Source organism: Lucilia sericata, unplaced genomic scaffold (assembly GCF_015586225.1).
Source record: "Lucilia sericata isolate MDLA Ls3-8-SP2 unplaced genomic scaffold, ASM1558622v1 Contig000279F_arrow, whole genome shotgun sequence".
Classification (NCBI taxonomy): domain Eukaryota; kingdom Metazoa; phylum Arthropoda; class Insecta; order Diptera; family Calliphoridae; genus Lucilia; species Lucilia sericata.
Window position 1 is genome coordinate 194,083 of NW_023994304.1, and position 20,015 is coordinate 214,097.

Below are 20,015 nucleotides of genomic sequence, written 5' to 3' on the forward strand. Positions count from 1 at the left end.
TGACTAGGGAGGTATACAATTGCCTCTCTTGTGGGCATTCTTCCAGGAGACCATGATGCCTCCTCTTTCTTGAAAAGGAAGACGTTCTTTATAGACAAATAAATAATTAATTAACACCATTACTTACATTTTTTAATCTTCTAGATCTCACAAATATGCCAAATCTAGATTTCAATAAACACTTTTGGGTATTAAACGAAAACAAACCCCGCATGGAAAAACATTTTCATCATAGTTATTATTATTTTTTTTTCGGTTTAAGATTACTTCGAGCCCCTTCGCATAAGCGAAGGATGGAAGATTTACTTGGCTGATCCCAGGGATATAAAGCCACCAATAATTTCAAATATCAATTCTCACAGTTTCCTGTCTATCCGACCGAGGAATTCAACTAAAGTAATATAATCCTCTATACCTCTTTCGCCAAAAAATTGGGTGGTGCTATTGTATCGTTCAATAAAAGGAAAGTCCGCCCTCTGGGTGTTGTAGAGGGTACAGTTGAATAAGACATGTGAATCGTCATCTGTTTCATTGCAAATTGTAAAATTTGTCCCTCACTAACTGCCTTTTTCGCCGCTTCATCAACAAGTTCATTGCCGGGTATTCCCAGATGTAGATGTAGTGTATCTCAATGTTCGTCAGGGATTTTGCATCCATAATCGCCTTTCTAATCCTTTCACAGATTTGGGTTTTCTTGAAGCTATTAAAGGCCAAAATGCCGCTTTTGCTGTCCGTAAAAATCACCAATTTATCTATCCTCTGAGTATTCGCAAATTTCACAGCCTTCTCAATCATGAGGAGTTCCATCGACATGGAGGATAAATTCGGAGTTATCCTAAATCGTCTTGTAGTCCCCGATCTTGGGTGATAGAAAGCGCCCCCAGAATGGACACCATTAACATAGCCATCAGTGAATATGATATCCATTCCCTTACTTTTTAGATTGTGGAATTTCTCCTTAAAAATCTGTCCGACCATTTCAGTACTCATCTCCCGTTTGCCAGCGTTATAGAAATCCCCGACTAATTTCGGTTTTGAAGATTCTATTTGCATTCCCCGTAGGCGTTCCAGGTTGGAAAGAACATCTTTGTATTTACAATACGTTTTATGGTAACTGGTGTCGAATGCCTTCTCCAGGGAGAGCAATTCTGCTGTTACAAGATCCAATTGGATAACCTTCACCAATTCCTTTACCGTTGCCAATTGTAGTCTATATTTGGTAGGCAGTTCACCGGCCAGATGGTATATAACATGAACTAATCAGTCCTAGGGCTCTTTTCAAATGAGAGTTGTTTTTGCTCTGGAGTTTGGCCAATGCGGTCTTATTAATGTTGGCAAATGATGAAGCAGCGTATTCAATTTTAGAGCGTATGAAAGCCTTGTAGAATATGAGGGCCCTTTTGGGATCTATTCCATAGGTGCAACCACTTATAGCGTTCAGGAAGAAACTTTTCCACTATCTTATCGACATGGGGCATTATCGAGTTGTTGGAAGATATTACTCTCTCTAAGTAGCATATCTGCCTGACCTCCTGTATTTGTGTACCTTCTACGATGATATTCACCTGTGAGCCGCGTTTTCCAAAAGTGGTCACGTTAGTCTTCTCAAGGTTGATTTTCAAGTTCAGCGCACGGCATTGTGCTATAAAGTCAGTCAGTAATCTTCGTCTGCAACCTTAACTTGGGGTCATCCCATGTGTTATCAAAAACCAGTAGGAAAAGGTCATCGGCGAACTGAAAAATGTAGCAATTTTCATCCTCAAGTTTGTGTAAATCTTTAAAATTTGTGTAAAATGCAACTCGTAGTACTGAAATTTTTACGGAAAGTATAGGAGCGATCTGGTATCAATATTTCCCGATCAATGTGTTTCTCCATCTCGATCTTAATTAGTCCTTCTACGCATTTCAAAAAAACCGGAAGTAGACAAATTGGCCTAAAATTAGATATGTCCATGGTTTCCTTTTTCTTTGGTACTGGTTGCACTCTGATTTCCTCCAAGAAAGGGGGATATTACCAGAGTTCCATATCCTGTTCAAAACATCGAAAAGTTTACGTTTGTTCTTTGACGATAAACCAATAATCATCCGGTATGTGATGCCATCCAAGCCTCTGGCTGAATCCGGATTCCTGCCGTAAAGAAATGGAAATCCTCGTATTTAAAATTATCCGAGTCCGATGGTGTGAGATTATCGGTTGTGCTAAAAGTGTGTATACTCGAGACCAAGTCCTGATACGTACCAGTATTCATGATCAAATTGTCAGCATCTGTTGTATTCTGTGAAGTTGTGGGAAAATCTGCAACGGGATTTGATCTGTTGTCCACCGCAATAAAATTAAGAAATTTTTCGTTATCCTCTTCTACCCATGAGTTGTTCACCTTCTTGTGCTGTTTATATTTCCTAAGATTGTTAATCTGTTTCCAGGTGTCATTAATAGATATCGGGTTGGATAGCTCTTCCTGTAATCTAATAAAATTGTGTTTCTTCCTGAGTTTAATATGATCATGTAGTACTCTGTCGGCTTCCACTGCTGCTGAGAGATTTGCAAAAGTTTTGAATTTGTAATATTTAAGCCTTGCTGCGTTCCATAGTCTAAAAAGTTTCGTGGATTCCTCATCCCACCAGTTTTTGGTCTTAAAGCTACGACCCGGTTTCAGATAAATAGTGCTCTTATTTATGGCGGTATGAAAATCATTCTGTATCTCCTCAATATCATCCCCTATTACCATAGAGTCGATATTGTGTTTTGTTTGCTCTGAATTAACTTCCGTTTGGAGCTGTATACCTTGTTGTTCGAGTCCCATTCAATGATAATGGGTTTGTGGTTGCTCCCTGTTATCTTGATGTCCAGTGTCCTCCAAGTGATGTTGTGGTAGTTGTTCTTGACCAGAGAGATGTCAATTGCTGATTCAGAAACTGGACCCATGTATGTTTTCGCGCTGTCGTTCAGAATGTTGTAACCAAAATCTATAGCCAGATTCTCGATACATATACCCTTGTCATTCAATTGTGGATTTCCCCACAATGGTGATTTCGCGTTCATATCTCCACAGATAAAAGTCGGCAAGTTGTTATCTATAAAGAAGTTCATAACTCTTTCCAGACTGTCCTCAAAGGTATTCATATCCATGTCTGGAGGAAGGTACACGGCCACGATGTTAAAATTTTTCACAAGGTTCAATGTAGAGATCGAAATGCAGTCACAGTTTGTCGAGATTTTGTTTATGCTAAATTTGATATCCCTCCTTAGATATATACCTACTCCTCCGTAACCATCTTCTCTATACTTGCCGATAAAATTAAAATTCAATAAACTTGTCAAACTGTTGTCCTTTAACCAAATCTCAGAAAGAATCGCACAGTCGATTTTCCTGTTTTCCAAAAAGATCTCCAAAACCTCCTTGTTCCCACTTTTGGCTAAACTTTGAATGTTATATTGAAGGAATAACATTTTGACTGCTTAGAATTTACAATTTCGGTTTCGCACCCCTTGTGGGTGCAAAAATATCATTTCTGTCTTTATTCAGTAATACTCTGTCTATCGCTCTTGCTATCTCTCCGATAAATTCTCTGTCGGTTTTCTTAAGGGATTCATCCCCCCATCTACTAAAGAAGGAATTCGCCGAGGCTCTCAGTTGTGTTGCCATTCTCTCAATTATATTCAAGTTCTTGTTCTCGTGTCATTTCGCGCCAGGTTTCCATATTCTGCCTGGCATTTGCCTGTTCTCTCTGTCTATTTTCATTATTCTTAAGTATCTTCGCAAATGAATTCGACTTGTGCAGGAATTTGGCCGGCTCTGTCATGTTGTTAACAATTCTGTCCTTTTTGTTGTTAATACGTTGGAATACATTATCCATGCCCTCCTCACCTAGTAATTCGAATCGATTACCTCCTACTAATCCAGCGTATTTAATTCTTGCCCCCTTAATGCGTAAGTTCTCCAAGACCATTATTCTTTTCAAATTCAGGGCCTTTTCTCTGGCAGGACAGTTTCTATTAGTGGGTGCATGGTTGTCTCCACAATTGGAACATTGCATGTTACTCGGGTCGCAATTATCACCAACATTATGTCTCTTAAAACAGTTATTACACGTTTTGTCTTTTTGCTTGCAATTGTCTGCTATGTGGTTAAACCAGTTAAATGTAGCAATTGTAACATTGCCCGAAGGGGATAAAAGGTTTAGTAACCAGTTTAGTATATGCAAAATCCATTTCCCTGGGAATTTGTAGACCCTTAGAAACAACTTTCACTTTCATGGTGGGTTCCCTTTCATTACCATTTTTCTTCGTCATCCTAATCAACTTAACAATAGGTACTGGAGAGTTAAGCAGGCCAAAAAGTTCATACATCGATATTTCTTCAGGTATATTAAAGATAATACCAGTTTTCGTCAGAAGGTGGGTAAAAATTTGAGCAACATAACCGGAATTCTCCAAACGTTTCTCCATCACAAAATGGTTAGCGGCACGTCTTGTCTTGAAAACTATCTTGCATCCGCAGTATCCAATCTTAATGATGTAGTCAATTTCACCCACGTTGAGGTCAATGAGTTTTTTCGTTAGTCTGAATTGATTTATAGGTGTTCTCGGTTCCGATTTGATCGCATCAACATACACCACAAAGGGCCCTTTGTGATCATCTTCGTACATAACCGGCATTTCCATAGATAAATAGGTTGTTGGGTCACTTCGATCTTCTGTTGTTGAATTCTCATGGTCTGATGTCATCCCAGCAGCCATGTTTTCACCTGCAAACTTTTCAAAATCATTATTACGAGCCGTTAAAGGTAATTTAAATGTTGTTCCATTTCCATCCGATAGGCGAGATAATTTAGGGGGCGGTTCTATTCCGCCCTGACCCAGACGGGCCATGGACCCGTCTGGACTTTCCTCCATCACGCAAACACTAATGTAGTCCTTCGAGATATGCGAATAATAGCAGATACACCCACGTGGAGTAAATCAAAAGAAAGTCAAAACCAAAGTCAACTGAAAGGTATAAGAAAATATTATAAAGTTAAATTCCTTTTTCCCTTTAATCGACCAGAAAATTCCGCAAAATTCACAACCGACACGTTAGGCGTTTCTACACCGAATGATCATAGTTATTAACAATTTAACTAAATTAAACCCAACACTTGCTGTTTCTTTGCACAATGACCCTCGGTATAGTAGTATAGCATTTTATTAATTTCAATTGTTAGTAAAAAATTATTTTTTTATTTAAAGAATATCATTTCTGTCATTTTAGATTTTTGTACACACACAACAACATATTTTTTTGCAAATAAAATGCAGAAAACATTTTGGCGCGAAAAATTCTAGCAGAATTTCTTTTCGCAGTCGGCAGAATTCACATCATCAACTGCACTTCCCATTTAAAATACACATGTTCGATAGCCCTTTACGGTATGACATACCAGCAATGTAAAAAGGTGTAGCTCCATTGACGTCAACGAAGCTGGTTTGAAGTCAAAGCAGCGACTCGAATTAGGCGCGAAAACACGAAAATATCTGAGGCGAAGCATATACATCGAACGTTGAGCAAAGTTCTACACCGGCCAAATTTCAATGAGCGGCTTATTATTAGATAAAAGAAAACTTGCTTAAATGAAAATAAATTAATTTTATATTGTAAAATAATTGCACAAATTTAGCGAAATTATTCTGTAAATTGTACAAAATATGGCGAAATTTTCAAGCCATATTAAGCGGCGGCAGCGGCTTTGACATTTTGTTCGGCGGCTAGGCTTAGTCGGCTTAAGCCGAATCGGCGCAAGTCTCTGGTTAATAGAATTGTAAAAGTATTGATTATTTGGTTATTAAGTAATCAATACATAAAATTTCCGAGTACACCACGCCAGGGATGGAAAATGAGATATTATTCAATATCAAAAAACAGTGCCTCTTTTCTCGCATCGAGAAATTTCTTATGCTATGTTTCCACTGAGGCGTTTTGAGCAAATCTAGTGGATTTGGACAAAACTAGTTGAAATCATCTAGATTTGCCATACAGTTTTGACAAATCCAAATCTACTTAATCTACTAGATTTGATTAAAAACATGTCGAAAATGTTGGATGGTAAGGATGCTGTTGTTGATGCGGTTGGATGTAATGCTTTGTTGAAGGAGAATTTGTAATATTTATGATTACATTACTTGTACTTTTTTATTGAATGGTATTTAGCCTTTTTTAAGTTATCTGTTGCTTTTTTTCTCTTAATCCTTAAGCGCTTTGGCGACACATCAAATTGTTTGACTCAAGCTGTAGGATTTTTGATTGGGTTAGTAAAAAGAACTCACACCGCATATATACATGTCGTTTTTTTCACTAACGCAATCAACAAGACTGTCCGTTTGAGTCAAACAAATTTGATGTGTGGCCGTGTCGCTTTATCTTTTTAAACCACAGTATTATTATTGTTTATTTTCTATATTCACTGAACATATGTATGTATGTATTTGTATGTATACATGCCCTGCCAGCAATTTTGTAGTCGACTACGAGAAAAATTCACTTCTAGTTTACTTTTACATACTGACTATAAGCTAACTACAATGTAATGCAGAGCTGTCCCGAAATTTTGTATTTGGCAACGTAAAGAACCGACTTTTAAATACTAGCTACAAGCTAACTAAGTATAATGTAATGCAGAAGTGCCTCAAAATTATCTGGAGAGAATTAATTGTATTTCAACATGTTTTCTCTTGTTTCTCTATTATTATGATTTTATTTGTTAATTTTAACTGACTGACTATAAACGAACAACAATGTAATGCAGAAATGTTCCAAAATTTGGTATTTATTAACGTAAACAACAGACTTTTAAAGGCTAGCTACAAGCTAACTATCATATAATGCGGGAGTACCCCAAAATTATCTGGAGAGCATTTTGTTTCGACATGTTTTCTCATGTTTCTTTATTATTTGGAATTTTGTTTTACATTTTTGTCATTTTCTTGTATACGTTGTGAAATTAGAGTCAGTAAATTGGAAAAATTAATTACAAAAGGTTAAATATTTCAAAACTCGGTCTCTAAATTCTAAATTCAGCTGATTGATACTGTAAATATAATACATTAATAGTTTACATTACACATAACATTTTAAAATTTATTTTAGATTTGGATCAATGGGAATCATGGAAATAATGAACAAATCATTCATAATCTATTATTTTTAACGAACTAATATCATAACTTGTATTAAAGCGAAATGTAATTTAGATAACTAGTAGTTAAATTTTAAATATATTTAATTAACATGTAATTAATTAATACAGTAGGGAATACAAAAGAAAACTATTACTTGACTTTTCTGCAACTAACTTTAAGTTAGTTAATAAAGAGTTACCTTTAAGCTAATTTTTTAGCAACTAACTTTAAGCTAGTTGAAAAGTTATGCAGAGTCGAACAATTGACTACTGCGTAGGACATCGCCATGTTAAAATAGTCAGTTGGCTCCATTAAAAATAATCCAAGAATCAACCACAACTAGTTGATGAAAAAGTCGACTTTTAATGCATTTAAAGTTAGTTGAGTTGCTGGCAGGGTGTATATATATGTGTATGTATCTATGTATGCATGTGTATGTATGTGTATTGATATATATGGATTTTGTTCAGTGAATATACATCTTCATATTAGTTTACTTACACCCAATTTACACGATGATTTTTTTTCATGTTTGCCCAGACGTCTGTTTTCATGTTTGTCGATGATTGGTGGTGAGCGGGGTAGAGAAGAATGGGGGGTAAGAAAACAAACATGATTTGGGATTTTCATGATTGTTTTTGACATTCCTCTTTAAACTCATTCGTACTGTTGATATTATGCTCATGTAAAAAAATAATTATGTCTTTTTTTTACATGAAAACATTAAAATTTGCATTAAAAAATACTATAGCGTGTTATTAATTTTTTTTAAATCAAACTAAATGGTTTTTATGTTAAAAATTTAATTTTAGTTTTATTGCGAATAAGTAATTAAAAAGGATTATACAATTAAACATCAATAAAAGACATGCATAGTTGCATGTAAAAAATCACCGTATAAATGTTCATGATTTTTTGGAAGATTCTCAAAAGAGAATTGGAAAAAACAGACGTCTGAAAAGTCTTCATGTAAATTGCGCCTTAGTTATATATCAGAGGAGCTCAATATTGCCATTACATAGCACGCGTGATAGGGTAAGAAAATTCTGCTGACGCTAAGTTGATACACATACACTATAGGTTTAATTCTTCTTCTTTTTATAATGAGCAATATCAGTTGATTTGCTCTCAACTTGAAAAACAAAATCAAATCAGTTGCTGATCAGCACTTGTCGAAGCAAGGTCTGTGCGCGACGTTTTTAAAATACACACAGAAATACAACAACAAAAATTTGAGAAAGCCGAATTAATGTAGGAGAACATGAGAGAACAGTTGATAGTTTTTTATATATAGACTTTGATATACGCTGGCTGTCAAAATCCGTAATAAATATTTGACAGTTAGCATATACTTTATAGTTTGTAGTCATTTTATTAGTATACTTTTATTTCGAATTGAATTCTGTTCTCTGCTACTTTTCCAACTCAAATAAAACTATGGTTGTCTATGGTAGTATGTGTTTGAGCATCTCTGTTATATATAATTATTTTTTCTCTTGATAATAGATAATTAATTTGTTGGCTTGTATTAGCTAAATGACAAGTTTAATTATTTTGATATCAATTATTCTGAATATTATGATTAGCTGTAAATATGTTGAATCCAATTTAATTGATTATGAATTTTTTATTAATTGTAAGTTTTTATATATTTCATTTAACATGTTTCTGTGTGCTCCCCACTGTTGTTTTATCTTTCTGTTTCGATGTCTTCTAGAGATAATCTTGGTCCTATAGTTAGTGATAGTGTGTACTTGAATAATGTCCTACTTCCATATAGGAATCAATTAAAAGTTGCTCACTTGAATTGTCGCAGTTTATCACCTAATACGAATTCTTCTAAACTTGATGAACTGAAGTCTATAGTTGTCCGTGATTTGTTTAGTGTATTTGTAATTACTGAGACGTGGCTTAATGAACAAATTTCTGAACGTACGGTTGGAATTCCTGGTTATAGGATTTGTCGTAATAATCGTCCTTCTTCGTGTCGCGGAGGTGGTGTGGCAATTTATGTTGCTAACAAATTAGTCTATATGGTTGTTTTTAAAGTTTTAATTCCTGAATGTGAGTCTTTATTTACTGAAATACTCACTGGTGATGTGAGGTGTCTTTTTGGCATTGTTTATCTTCCGAGCGGAGATTTACATACATTTGAGGAGCAACAGGAGTAGGTGACTTTAATTGTAACATATTGGATCATTCTAGGACTGCAATATTTCGCTCACTATGTTCAAGATTTGATTTATCTATGATTCATAATTCATTGCCTACCCACTTTGACCTTAGGAGAAGAACTACTTCATCATAGATTTATTTCTGGTCAATGTCCGCTCGATGGTTACATTCTTAGGCCAAATTCAATGTCCATCCATTTCTGATCATCCAATAATTTTTGCTTCTTTTGCATTTGAATGTGTTAGCCCTCGGGAATATTATGAATATCGTCACTATACAAACACTGACTGGGTCAGTTTACTCCGCTTTCTTGGTGAATATGATTTTTCACCGATTTATAATACGTTTGATATTGACATAAAATGCTCACTTATTTCCACCCTTCTGGATTGTCTTCAATCCTATGTACTTACTGTTAGAGTTAGATTAAGAAATGTTGGTGATCCTTGGTTAAAGTCCCGTGATGTTGTACTTGCTATGTCCCTGCGTGATCTCTCTTATTCTGCATTTCAGTCTAATCGATCTGATTTGAATTGGAGAACTTATTGTAGACTTCGAAATCGAGCGAAGGGTGTCTTACGTAGGGAAAGAAGGAAATACTTTGTTAGGTTTTTTGGTAACATAAATTCTGCTGGTTTTTTGGAAGGTTATTAGAGGATCGGGTTGCATTGGTGTTGATGATACTCATTTTGGGTTTGACTCCAATACGGTTAACAGTTATTTTGCGAACTCAGAATTTCCTGTTCCTGAATTTTTTGACTTTAATGACTTTGGTGACCCTGTGGGATTATTTTCTTTTTCTTGTGTTGGTGAGTTAGAACTGTTAGAGGCTTTGAATAAAGTTAAATCAAAGTCTGTTGGTACTGACGGCTTATCAATTTGCTTTTTCCCATATATATCCCATGTGATTCTTCATTTTGTAAATTCAATCTTGACATCCTCAGTATTCCCCTCTGACTGGAAAGTAGCGCGAATAGTTCCTATACCTAAGACCAAGGTTGTGAATAGTCCGGACGATCTGCGACCCATTTCTATACTTCCTGCTTTGTCTAAGGTTGTTCAGAACGTTATTAAGGACCAATTGTATAGTTTGGTATCTACTAGAATTAGTGCTTCACAATATGCCTATCGTTGTGGTCTTAATACTACTTCTCTTCTACTTAGTCTCACTGATTCTATTAGGGAAAACGTCAATAGTGATAGGTTGAGTGTTTTGATTTCTTTGGATTTATCAAAAGCCTTTAACTCTATTGATTTTACTAAGCTAATTTTTAAGCTGAGGGTTTGGTTTTTCTAGGTCTGCTTGTCGGCTTGTAATGTCGTATCTGGTTGGGAGGTCGCAATTTGTTGTGGTAAATGATGTTTCCTCTAATTTACTTCCTCTTCACCATGGTGTCCCGCAGGGTTCCATTTGGGGTCCTCTCCTTTTTGTACTATACATATGTGAACGACCTTGTTGATGTTATTCAAACCAGTAATTGTAAGCCTTTCCTTTTTGCTGATGATGTTTTTCTTTTATTCAGAGGTAATAGAAGATTTACTGAAGTTTTTGAGAATGATATTAACTCTAATTTGGACCATATTAGACTTTGGATGACTGCTAATTCTTTAAAGGTTAACACATCTAAGACTAAGGCTATGATGTTTGGTCCTACAAACCGTTTCTTTTATAATTTAGAAGTGTTTTTAGATGATGAAATAATCCAATTTGTGGAACATCATAAGTGTTTGGGGGTTGTTTTAGACTCTAAACTTTCCTTCAAATATCATATTGATTCTGTGTCGGGTAGAATTTGGAGTTCTTTACGTAAGATTTATCGTACTAATCTGTTTTTATCTAAGGATGTGAGGACTAAATTAGCACGTGCGATTCTGATGCCTCAAATACTTTACTGTTTTGAGGTGGTCTCTGAGACTATTGGATTGTGTCTTGCTAGATTGAAGCGCTTGGTGAACTCGATTGTTAGATTTGCTTATAACATTCGACGTAGAGAACATGTTTCTGATTCAGTGAAACAATTTCTTGGTTGTTCCTTTAGTGAATTTATAAAGTTTCGTAATTTGCTAAAGTTTTATAAAATTATGAAAGCCGGTAGACCATCTGTTATATGTAATGCATTTTTTTTCTCCTCGTAATAGAAACTCTCACTTTGTTCCCCCTAGGATATTTAGATCTTTTTATAGTAGGGCTTTTGTTGTCAGGATAACATGTTATTGGAATAGTCTGCCCTTAGAATTGCGTGTTTTCACACACTCTAATAATGTTTTCAAATTGAAACTTTAGAAATATTTCTCTTTGTAACCTCTTTTATTGGTATTGTTATAGTTCTCATTATCCCTAACTGGACCTAACTCATTTCTCTTTTTTTAAGAAAATCTTGACATTCTTATTTTTTTCTTTTCTTTTTTACGGCTGGGGAGCCCATTTGAAATTTGATATTTTTTTATAAAATGAAATTTATTGTATATTTAAACTTTGTATTTACACTTAGGTTTATTAAATTACTATGTAATATTATTTTGGCCAAATTGGCTTTTTTATCCTATATATATATAAAACAGACTGTTTGTTTGTTACGCTTTCACGGCAAAACTTCTGAACCGATTTACATGAAATTTGGACCGCTAATAGGTCTAGCCCCAAAAGGAACAATAGGCTATATAAGATCTTGATCGGATGCCACGCCCCTTTTTATGCCCACTTTTTGTAAAACTATTATTACACCAATTTTCTAATCACATTATGCAAAAACTACTAAACCGATTTACCTGAAATTTTGCATACCGATAGTTATAAGCTTGGAAAGAACTATAGGCTATATATAAGATCGTGATCCGATGCCACGCCCCTTTCTACGCCCACTTTTTATAAAATTATCCTTACCTATATATTATCCTATAATTATATGAAAGAGAATGTCTGTTTGTTACGGACAAACTACTGAACCGATTTACATGAAATTTAGAACACTAATAGTTCTATTCTAAAGTGGAACAATATGCTATATAAAATCATGATTTGACGCCACGATTCTTCTTATTCTCATTTATTTCTATATAATTGTCATACAAAATTTCCATTCGAGACTTACAGAAAACTACTGAACCGATTTACATGAAATTTGGTATACCAATAGGTCTGACCTCAGGATCTGGATTGGACGCCATGCCCCTTTTTACACCAACTTTTTGTAAAACAATTATTAAACCAAATTTACGTTCAGGCATACAAAAAACTACTGATCCGATTTTCATAAAAACTATTATAATCAATGTTGTGGAATGAACAGTACGAAACATTACATCTTCAAAACGTAGAATATGAATTTAATAATAAATATATATGAGACTCTTTTTACTCTTTCACTACATAACTACTAAACCGATTTACATAAAATTCGCCATATTAATTGATGTAACCTCAGAAGTTAAAAATTTAGCATGACAATAGTTCTATCGTGGAAGGTTAGGTTAGTTTGAGGAAGAAAATATTTAATACATCAAATCCAATAAAATACACATATACCACTAATTTCAGGAATGTTGTGATCTTAATGAAATGCAATGACTTTTTTCCGTCTACTTCTTATATTATATGAGAATTATTATTTAGTTAAATTTTTAATCAAAAATTTATTTTTAGTTGAAAACTCTATAATGTTTAACTTACTTTACGATTACGTAAAATAAAAATCTGTAATCAATTTAATTTATTATCATAAATCGATTTTCATCTAAAGCGTAAAATCGGTTGTAGATCCGTATATAATACTCCCATCACTTATATTTTCCACCGGAAAACTATTCTTATTTCAAAACCTGTAATCGGCTGTATATCCTCAAAAAATAACTATTTGAAAACAGAATCGGATGTAGTTTACTACGATCGAGAAAATAGCATATGAACATTTTTTATCAAAACTATATTGTTGTAGATCCATGTATAAGACTCCCATCACATATATTTTCCACCGGAAATCTGCTGTGTATCAGAAAATAACTATTTTAAATCAGAATCGGATGTAGTTTCCTACGATCCTAAAATAGGTAAAATATTCCATTTTCACAAAAATTCGAATTTAAATCGGCTGTGGTTCCTTATATAACACTTAAATCTATCTAGAAAATCATTCTTATCTCCCCTTAAAATTTCTATTTATATAACTCTTTAAAAATTTACTTTAAATAACTCTCAATTCGAGAAAACAATAAAGATGCGTAATTAGTAATATTTTCCATACAAAGTTTTATATCAAAAATATAAAATATAAATTTATTGTTAAATCGAGATAACAATAAAAATCTGTGATCAGTTAAATTCGGTTGCCATTTTTTAAATGCAGCTCAAATCTAAAAAACCATGAAGAGTGTCCCGAAAAACAGCACTTTTGCAAATCTTATATAAATAGGTAGACCTCTCAAATGATGCATATAAAGCATTGTTCATATAAAATTTGGATGAATTCATCTTTCGATATCTTTTTATACTTTTAGAAAATTATCCACCAAAAATTCTGCACAACTTTTTCTGTATGTAGCGCCGTATTTATTGCAAGCTTTTCAAATTAAATAATGATTTTGAATAACCCCAGCACACATTTTCCATTTACCATTAACAAATTCCGAAATTTTTTTAATTGGAGGAAGATTTGGATATTTTAATAAGTAAAATTATTTGGGTATGTTTTTTGTATATCTAACGATATTTGCCCTTTAAACCTTTATTTCTTCGGATTTAATAAGTGGTGTCTAAATCCAACCAAAACTTAAGTGTGGATGCATAAAAGGTAATGAATAAAAATAATATTTTTAAACATACTTTTGTATAAATGGATGTATTTGAGAAACAATGATGAGACAAAAACGGTGGTTTTACTCTTTAATGAACAACTCAAAATTGTTTGTCAAATTAAAAGTTGTTTTGTTTTCTCTGTCAAAATTCAAGGACTCTTCATATTTTCCTAGGACAGTAATTTTGTTCTTTTTTAAGAATTTTGAAATCTTGCAATGAGCTCAAATTTTTCATGATTTTGTCCAGAATTTTTCATAATTGTTTCAGAGTTTCTTCAATTGCATGTAATTTTTCAAATAGCAAGAAAATCGCTTAAAATTTTGTATGGTTAATGGTACGTATTTTTGTAGTTAATAAAATGCCCCGAAGCCTTTTGCCTCTTTACACCAGGGGCACTACAATTCAAAGTAAAGTGTGACCAAATTTAAACTGAACAGTTCTTAAAATCTACTGCACGTGGAAAAATTAAAACAACTAATTTGAAAGTGTCCTTAGTTCCCTACCAGTGATTGAAAATGCTGATTTCAGTATAATTTCTCGAAAAAAGTTTCTTAAATTTGTCTACAAATTAGTCAAAATTTCCTAATTTAAGCTCATTATCAATTTGTAAATTTTTAAAGGACTTTTTGGTCCAGAAACTGACTTTAATTATTAAACAAAATGCGGAAAAATATAATAACTATTTTATCGTTATAAGCTAAATTTTGACATCTATTTAAAAAAAAGTATAGTCATTACAGATAGAAAAATATTCTTTTTAATTTTCGAAGAAACCCGGGCAACGCCGGGTACACGCAGCTAGTTACTGAATAAATATAAATAAATAAATGTATTTTTTTGAACAAGATTTGTTTATACAACACTGCATTTTGTCTAGGATAAGCAAATATAACTGTAGGCTATCCATTCAAGTTGAATGTTTTCATCGATAAAGTGACTTTTCATTTCTAATAAAAACAAAACAAATTATAATTTTCAAATTAGTGGCATTTAATAAACAAATTTATACTTTTACAGTAGTAATTTTGTATTTTTAATGTTTAAATTTGAAAGAAATTAACATTACTGTCGTTATATCAAAACAAAATGACGGGATTTGTTCGAAAATTCGAATATGAAAAAGCTCAGTGGAGATACCTTGAAGAGGTTTAAGCAAATCTAGTAGATTTCAAGCCAGTGGAAACATAGTATTACATAAAGCAACATTCACAATATGAATGTCAATTGATTTTTTGAAAAAAAAAATTCAATATATAATATACATATTTGATGGTATTTCTACTGATCTACTACCGGTAGATATTCTGCCGGTTAAAATAATTTTTGTATGAAAACTGTCAGTATATCGTATCGATAAAAAATAACAAGGCATTTAGAAAATGGGGGAAAAAGTTTTGGTTTACGTCAAATATTTGGTCAATGGACATTCCTACCTCTATTCTTAAACATTATAATATAATATGTTTTGATTTTCTATTAAATGATAGATAAAATTTATAAAAATTTGTACAAAAATCATGTTGTAAAAAATTATAAAATTTTGAGTTTAAATCGTCAATAGGTAATTTTTGACACTGAAAATCGTCAAATCTGGCAACAGTGAATGTAAGCAACAATTTCAAAGGGGGTGCATAATGCCATTATGGATATGGCGGAAGTTTAGTAAATGAAATGACTGAGACCTGCATATGTGATGTGTAATGGAGCAATCCCAATATACTTACTTGAGTTATATGTACTTGTGTTTTATTTTATTTACCACATAAATAAACGATAGTAATAATACCTTTGCTTACCCATTAATTATACATTGTAAATTATATAGTTAAAAGCTATTTTATGACTCTTATAAATTGTATAAATATTTTTATTTCTTTACATTTATTAAATAGTATTAATCATTAATTGCTTCTGAATGGGACTTTATATGTATTTGTTTATATTTTTAATTTTACTGGCTGGGGAGCCTGAATAAATAAATATATGTAACAAATTAATAAATGTATATTAAGCATAAATCAACCTTTATAATATTTTTAAGGCGTATATTTTACTATGTAATATTGTTATTTTGGCCAAAGTGGCTTTATATTACTGAATAAATAAAAAATAAATAAATAAATATGCTTGAAAGACAGTGAAAGCTTTTACAATTTTGCAAGGACGACTGATGTTCAATTTGACCTTCTTCTTCATAAAGTTGGACCATTGTTAAGCAAAAGTTCCATTTGGAAACCCATAAATGAAGGTGAGAGGCTATTGGTAACTTTAAGGTAATAAAAACGTGGACCATACAGGACCGCATGAAAGTCAAAAATAGAGTTTTCGGTAGGTTTTGTGTGGGGCCTAATATAGGTAAAGAGTGATTATCGAAAGAGGAGTTTTTGGCGCGACACTCCTTAAATCCTATACAGTTTACCAGCAACGATTTTACTGACCATTTTGGAAGAATCCAATTTTCCAAGGATCTAGTATTGATTCCTTTTTGTCTTTCTTATCAATTTTCATTGAGTTTTCCATGTTATTTTTTATTCGATATGTAATTTTTTTTCCCTGTTGTGATGCCATTTCATTCCCAAAAAATCCAATTATTTCTCTGTCGTTGCTATTTTTCGTTGCTATCTGGACGGACGTTTGTTTTCTTTATGTGCGTCGTGCAGAAACATATATTTGTAAACAAAAATAACTCATCACACCAAAAAAACGTTTATTTTGATAACACAACTGTTATGGTTTGTTTTATTTTTCGTCGTGTTGTTTTCTTTATGTGCGTAATCAAGGTATATTAATTTTATAAGGTAGTGTCATCGGCGAATTCAGAATACCAAGCGAATTGGTTATATTTTTTTTATATGTAGTTTGACATTGTGCCTGCACTTGAAGGCGAATTTGCTGTAAGGGAAAAATTTCAAAAACAGCTGACAAATAAATCAAAGCGAATTTATATTAAACAAAATTTGTTTATAAATTTGAATCTGTTTATAATTTATTTTGATGTTTTAACTTTTAAAGATTAAAAACACAAAAATATGGCCTAATCACACAATTTCACTTTAATCACAAAATTCACATATACAAAATGAAACCAGTTTGACATTAACAAAATGAAAACAAAGTTTGACATTTACAAAATGTAAACAAAGTTTGACATTAATTATACACCACGGCGAAAAATGAACATAATAGCAAAAAACGATCAGCTGTTCTGATAACACTACCTTATAATTAATATATCTTGGTGCGTAATTTAAGAACTAGTTGGTTCAAGGCGAATTCAGATAAGGTGGTGGCAGTTCGGCAACAACAAAATTTTCCAAGTAATTTGTTTTTGCATTTGGTACGCACTGATCCAAGGTATATTAATTTTATAATATATGTTGGTGACCAGCCTAAAGACCTATTTTGTCGCAAGGTAATGCAGATACCCCGCCAACTTCCAGATCACAGACAAATGCCAATCCGTCCACATCGTCGCGTCCTACAAATGTTCAGCCACACGCACAGTCTCAACGGCCTCATGGTCAGTGTTCATCAAACTCAAGAGAAAGTTAACAAGTGTTAACTGAATATGTATCTACAATGGCCCGTGAATTCGACAAAAAATTAGCTGACATGAAAAATGAATTTCAACTCCAAATACATGCCATGCAGAAATTAATGAGGTCCAATGCACAACAGGTAAATAACAGTGTTTTAGAAATACGAAATGAACGTCGCATGGAAAATATAAGTGCCACTCAACAACAAAATTTACCTCTCAGTGAGGCTTCATTGCTTAGTGAAAACAGTACAAGAACAATTGAACACCGACAAAGTAAGATTTATCCGCTGCCCGCGTTCACAGGTAAGCCAGAGGAGTGGCAAAGTTTTATCGAATCATTTAAAAGCACCACAGCCGAATTACACTATTCAAATTTACATAACATTATGCGCCTTCGCGAAGCCATATCAGGGAATGCCAAAGAAACGGTAGAAGCACTCTTATCGAATTCTGCCAACGTTGACGCCATTTTGAACATTCTAGAAGAAACCTATGGTAGACCCGAACAATTGATAAAAAGTCAGATAGAAAAGATGAGACGTATAGCTGAAGATAGCCTTGATCAGATTATTGAATTTGCCAATTAAATAACAAATATGTCTACTTTTCTTAAAAATGCAAACGGTGAACATCACTTGTCTAACCCCACACTTTTAAGCGAAATAGTTGGAAAATTGCCTACCAGCCGCCAACTACAATGGGCAGAAAAATGTATTTCTATTGGACGGCCAGCCACAGTGGTAGACTTTAGTGAATGGTTAAATGGTATACGTCGCATTGCAAATATAGAGTCTGACTCCTTCCCAGTTACCCCTCCAGCAAAAAGGCGTTCTACAAACACATCTACATCATATAACCTAGCAAAAACTGGTGGTCGAAAATTTATTAATGTTGCTGTCGCCGACAGAAAGTGCTTAGCCTGCAATGGTGAGTGTAACGACCTCGAACATTGTAAACATTTCAATTCTCTTACAGTTGATGCACGTTGGGACATGGTCAAAGATTTGAAGGTGTGTTTTTGCTGTATGAAGCGACTAGAAGGTATAGAAAGAAAAATGGCACGAGACCCTGTTTTTGAATCTGAATATTGCGATAAGATAGAAGACTACATACGAAAGGGCTATGCTGAATAAAAAAATCCAAATAAAAGTGGAATCAGATTGGTTTTCGATGCCGCAGCAGAAGTAGGACACATCTCTTTAAATAAATTGTCATTAGCAGGTCCCGATATTAACCAACCTTTGTTAGCAATTCTATTTAAATTCCGCCAAGCTCCTATTGCCGTTACTGGCGATATACAAGAAATGTTTCACCAAATATGTGTAAGAAGAGAAGACTGTGATAGCCAAAGATTCGTATGGAGAAAGGGTAAGCCTGAAAATTCCGTGGAAACGTATATTATGAAAATACTGGCTCAGTACGTTAAAAATATGAACGCGAAGACATTCGAAAATGAATACCCTAGAGCAGTTCGTGGAATTTGTAAACGTCACTATGTTGACGACTATGTCGACTGTTTTCAAACTGATGATCAAGCAATAAAAGTGGCAAACGAGGTAATAGGGATACATAAAGCAGGTGGCTTCAATTTACGCCATATAAATTCCAATTCTGAAAATGAGATGTAGTGGTTACAACAAAGAAGAAGCGGTAAAAATGGAAAAAGACTCTGAACGTATAAAATCCTAGATTTTAAGCGTAAGCCAACAAAAAGAGAACTTTTAAAACTCCATATGTCTATATTTGACGCATTTGGCTTTCTAGTGAACTTCATGGTGACGGGAAAAATTATTATGCAAGCTGTTTGGAAGGCAGGTGTACAATGGGACGAACAAATTTCTGACGAATTATACAAACGTTGGCAGCTGTGGATTGAGGAGTTGCCGAAAGTACAACAGTTTGAAATAGCCCGATGTTATCATTTATCATTTGAAGCAGCTGTTGTCGTTTTGCATATATTTTTCGACGCGAGCAGGCTATGGCCGTGGTTGCTTACTGGCGTGTAGTGAAGGGTCAGCATGTATCTGTGGCATTTGTAAGTGGAAAGAGTAGTGCATCAATTCGATACCACACTATTCCTAATATGGAGCTTCAGGCAGCAACAATGTGCGTACGTCTCAAAGAATCAATTATTACTCATCACGACATTCAAATTCACCATTGTATTTTCTGGAGCGATTCTAATACAGTCCTGCGATGGATTAGGTCTGACCACAAGAGATATAAGCAGTATGTGGCTAATCGTGTATCGGAAATTCTTGAAGGTAGCCGTATCAAATAGTGGAAATGGTGTCCAGGAGAATTAAATCCAGCCGATGAGGGCACGCGTGCCAAATTCCCTCCTAAGTATA